Genomic DNA, 5,556 nt, shown 5'->3' on the forward strand with positions numbered 1-5,556 from the left:
AAACCCAACCTTTTGTAGTGATAATCAAGGTGGGCCATTTCCAGCAGTTGGCAAGAACCTGTGAGGAACAGTAGGGGGGGAAAATAAACATGGGGAAAGAGTTTTATGTAATTTCAAGCCTAAACTTATTGATGGACAGTTTATATCCATTTGTTCTTGTGCCAGCATTGGCTCGTAACTTAAAAACTCCTCTCCCTCCTGGATGTTTGTCCCTCTGATGTTTTTATAGAGAGCAATCATATCTCCCCTCAGCCTTCATTTTGTGAGGTTAACCAAGCCAAGCTCCTTAAGACTGCTCTCATAAGGTAGGTTCTCCATTCCTCTGATCATCCTAGTAGCCCGTCTCTGCACCTATTCCAGTTTAAATTAATCTTTCTTAAACACGGGAGAACAGAATTACACACAGTACTCCAGTACTTTGTACAATGATAATAACTCTTCCCTATTTCTACTGGAAATACCTCACCTGCTGCATTTTAGGATTGTGTTAGATTTTTTCATTGCCACATCACATTGGCAGCTCATAGTCATCCTGTTACTGTCCAATACACCCCTGGCTTTCTCCTCTGTCACTTCCAGCTGATACATCCCTAGTTCATAACAAAACATTTTGTTGTTAGTTCCAAGTGCATGAACTTGCCCCTTGCACTACTGAAATTCACTCCAGTTTTTGCAGTCTTCCAGATCTTCTTGTATGATATTCTGGTCCTCCTCCGCATTGGCAAGACCTTCCAACTTTGTATCATCCGCAAATTTTATTATCCCACTCTCAAATTTTGTGCGAAGGTCATTAATGAAAATGATAAATAAGATTGGTCCCAAGACTGATCCTTGCGGGATTACTATTAACCTCCCTCTAGCCTGACAGAACACCTTTCAGCATGGCCTGTGATAGTCTCCCCTTTAATCAGTCCCTTACACATCTTTTGATTCTTGTTATCAATCCCCATCTTCTCCAATTTAATTAATAATTTCCCATGTGGAACTGAATCAAATTCTTTACTGAAAGCCAGATAGATTTACTGCATTTCCTTTATCTAGAAAATTGGTTATCTTCTCAAAGAAAGAGATCAGGTTGTCTGGTATGATCTACCTTTTGTAAAACCAATGTGTATTTTATCTCAGTTAACATTTACCTCTATGTCCTTAACTACTTTCTCTTTCAAAATTTGTTCTAAGACCTTGCATACAATTGAGGTCAAACTAACAGACCTGTAGTTTCCCACATCACTTGTTTCCTCCCTTTCTTAAATATGGGTACTATATTGCAATTCTTCAGCATTGGGTATGACCCCCAAGTTTACAGATTCATTTCTCCCATAGTCTCTTTCTAAATAGCTGGTGCCAACAAGTTACACCCACACAAGAAAAATAAAATATTGCATGCTGCCAAATCATTATTATACTAAACAAGTGAGGGATGGATGCCATAAATGCTGCATGGATGGGATTATCAAAAGCATTCAGCATTGGCTTTTTACTATTCACTTAAATGGATGAGAGTTATGCCAACACTATACAAAAGGCTAGTCTACACTATACAGGCTCTGCCGATACAGCCATACTGGTATAGCTAAGCTGGCAGAGTCCCGTAGTGTAGACAGAGCGTATGCTGACAGAAGGAGTTTTTCTGCTGATATAATAATATCAACTCCCTGAACAACATTAGCTATGCCAACAAAAGCACTCTTCTGTCAGCATAACTGTGCCTACACTGGGGGCTTTGTTGGCAAAGCTATGTTGGCTGCGGGTGTGGCTTTTTCAGACCCCTGATTGACATAGCTATCTATCTTGACTTGGGCAATCCAAGTTGCACAGCAAGTATGAAGTGCCTATGGAAATTATGAACCCCTTAACAACTTTGATTCCTTGATTATTTATGTAGCTTTAAGCTGTTTCTAATGAAAAGAGAAAAATCTCATTCTGAGCCCTACAAACTTTAAATGGACCAATGCCTTTAAAATTAATTCCTTCATCTGTCATTCCATAATTCTAGCCCAAGATAAAATGATAGCATGGAAATAGCTTAAAACATTTAATTTATCATTTAAATGGAGTAAATAAAATAAAAAAACAGACTGCATAAATATATTTAAATCTGACTGTGCTTGTCACCCTAAGAACTTTAAACTTCTTTTCTCCCATTTTTACTTGTAAATCCATAGATAATTAATCAGTTCTAGCAATTAATGAACCCCTAAGGTAAGTAAAAATGTAATGGCTTGTTCAAAGTCCTGCATTTTATAATTTAATACATCTTTATAGCTAAAGAATATTTCTTCATTGTAAATATTTCAAAAGATTTAATGCTACTATAAAATATACACTGCAATGGTATTGGCCCTAAAGATCTTATTTTAATCATCTTCATATTCCTTACATTTACTTAAATTATAATTTTACAGTCTGACACATATATCTAATGAATTAAAAAGATCAGTTACTAACCCATTTGGAAAATATAAATCCACAGCATTTACCTCTAATCATGTTAAATTACCTTGACCTGTAGGTTGTAAATACTAATTTAATTTACATTGAAGAAAAGGAAATTAGGAACATTTTAACATTGTCTTTATTTTCCATGCATGAAGAATAAGATATATTTAAGAACTGACTTGGGAGAGTATTTGAAATATATTTTTATGACTGTTTCCCTAAATAAAATATTGACTTCACTTTGCCTGTGTTTGTGAATTAAAAATAAATGTTTGCTTTCCATAAATGCGTTTGCAGGCAGGCAAGTTCTCCTAAACAACATGTTATAAGCAACTATGGAAGAATATTCACGGAAAATGTGGACTCATAGACTCAAGCATTCACAACAGAAAACTGATTTGAAACACTACATTAATCTAATCAGGGAATAGAGGCAATGCCATGTGACCTATATATCAAAAGAAACCAACCCACCAAATTTCAGATAACGAACACTCTCAATGAACTCTTTGTGAACGATCCATTAACCAAGAAATATTTACGGAAAATATTCAACAAATAATTTTGAAAACAAGTAACTTAGAAAAATAATTAATTGATAGTGGGCAATATGCAAAGGAAAAACAATTAAACTAATTGAATAGATTATTCATGTTGAATTATTCACTCAGCTGTAAATAAAAATATTTTAGTGTTATCATATATAATCCAGGGATTACCAAGGGCATAACATACATTAATTAAGCTTCACTATACCAGTTTTACAGATGGACAAACTTGAGATATTGGGAAGTGAAGTAACTTACCCCAAATCAGAGAGCAAGCCGTGGACAGAGCCAGGAATATAAACAAGGATTCCTGACTATCAATACTGCTCTCTGATCATTAGATAATGTTTCCTGTTAGGATTTCCATTGATGGTAATGTGAGGAGGGAAAGCATAGGTTTGTGGCTCAAGCATAGGCGTATGCCTGAAATGTGCTTTTATTTTTGTCCCTGACTTTGTGACTGACACAAAGGAAAGGGAGTTTTACCCTGGACTTCCAAAGGGACCAGAAATAAATCTATGCTGAGCTCTTTTGAAAATCCTATTCTGTGCAATCTTATGTAAATCATGCTGGACCTCTGTTTCCCCATAGGTAAAATGAGGATAATAAGATGTGTTACCAAGAGAATAAGTTTATTAATATTTAGAAAGGACTTTGATATCCCCAAGGTGTTATATATCTGCAATAATAATATTGTTATTATTATACTGGACTAGATTCCTTTTTCCTTGGGAAGAATGGGTCATATTCTGCTCTAGGACCTCGGCCAAGCAAAGTAACTAATTACATGCCTAACTTATATGTATAGGCCCAGTCCAATTTCCTAAATCACTTTCCATATTTGCATCAGTAAAATGTGGAGGAGTTATGTATGAGTTGGGTAACATATCTACAGTAATATAAATAGTATGTATACGGTACAATGCAACCACCACTTAAAAGACACATTGCTTATATTTTCTGTTCTCCCTCATGTACCCTGTGGTGTTTCTAGTTTTGCATTAGAATATTATTGAGTGTGAGATCTGATTTAATTTTTAAATCACAAAATATTTAAATTCAGACAGTAATTTCAAACTCCTATCAGCCTATGACCTTTATTATAATAGTGATGAAATTTATGAAGCATGCTTCATTACCTTGATTTATTGCACCATGATGAAATTCATGATTTGAGATTATAATAATGGTTGCTAGATATTAAATGGGAAAAATACATGTGAAAACAAAGTTATTGGTCTGATTGAAACCACTCAAAACACAATAAATTCACTTTAAAGGAAAAACACCATCCTTAGCACACATTATAGTGTCTAGACAATTTAATGTGTAAAAAATGTAATACTGCCACACTGCAGGGCTCCATAAAATATCTGGGCATAAAATAGTAAGCCAGCATCAAGGTTTTGCCTCAGTTCTGAATCTCATAGCTTTTATGTGTTAAAGTCCCCCATAGGCTCTCCCTGGGGGTAGCACATATAAGTGAATATCAGAACAGTTATGGAATGTTTCTGGTTAACTCCAGATGGGAGGGGGGCCAGGGAAACTCAAATGGAAGAAGTCTCCTGGTTTGTTGGATCTGGCAGGTTCATCTAATAGTAAGATACTGCAATGGAATTACATTTTATTGTAACGTGCCTTAACTACTTGCCTGCTTATGTGATTTTGATAGCACTCAGATACCACATGATGGATGGACAGACAGACAGACAGATGAGGACAGGACTGGTCTTACTGCACTTGATGTCATCCAGTGGGCCCTAGAATTCTTTTGTACTGGCTCATAAGATGATCCTGTCAAATCCCAGAAACGAGGAGCCTTCTCTTTCACTTGAGTTTCTCTGGCCCCTTTCTCTCTGAAGATGAGTAATCACAGAGGTCCCATTATTATTCTGAAAAAAAAATTCTGATAGTGAACTGGAAGCCATGCAAAGCACTGGGCTGAGTTGTATTTGTTGTTCTGTGTTGCTCAGAAGATGAACTGCCACATGGTGAACCATGGTGCTTTCTCATAGTGTTTTCTATCATCTCAAGATAGAGAGCTGCAGTATCTGGACAGGATCAAGTTATTAATTGACAGGAAGAGGAGAGCAGTCTTTTGGCCACTGAACAGGTTGTAGAATCCATATCTGTCTAATGAGTCCATTGGTGTATCCAGGAGGAGTAAGCATTCCAGAAGGACCCTTAAACTGAAAATGTTGGCCAGCTAGCTCAGCTGGTTAGGGTGTGGTGCTAAGACCACCAAGATCATGGGTTCAAGCCCTATGCTGGCCATTCTGTGTGCTGGGTGGAGAGGGTGGCTTCTGCTCTTTTGCGGCCAGTTTTGTTCAACATCTTTATTAAGGATCTGGATGATGAGATTAATTGCACCCTCAGCAAGTTCGCAGTTGACACTAAAATGAGTGGTTTCAGAGGAACAGCCGTGTTAGTCTGTATTCGCAAAAAGAAAAGGAGTACTTGTGGCACCTTAGAGACTAACCAATTTATTTGAGCATGAGCTTTCGTGAGCTACAGCTCACTTCATCAGATGTTTACCGTGGAAACTGCAGCAGACTTTATATACACACAG

The 5,556-nt window shown here is 36.8% G+C and overlaps 1 non-coding gene across 1 annotated transcript; it reads left to right on the top strand.

Annotated features, from left to right (window-relative positions):
• Positions 1 to 5,187: 5,187 nt before the first annotated feature.
• TRNAL-AAG (transfer RNA leucine (anticodon AAG)) lies at positions 5,188 to 5,261 on the top strand. Its single transcript has one exon. It is a non-coding gene; the product is annotated as a tRNA-Leu (tRNA).
• The last annotated feature ends 295 nt before the right edge of the window (positions 5,262 to 5,556 follow it).

This window comes from Lepidochelys kempii, chromosome 4 (genome assembly GCF_965140265.1).
Source record: "Lepidochelys kempii isolate rLepKem1 chromosome 4, rLepKem1.hap2, whole genome shotgun sequence".
Taxonomy (NCBI): Eukaryota; Metazoa; Chordata; order Testudines; family Cheloniidae; genus Lepidochelys; species Lepidochelys kempii.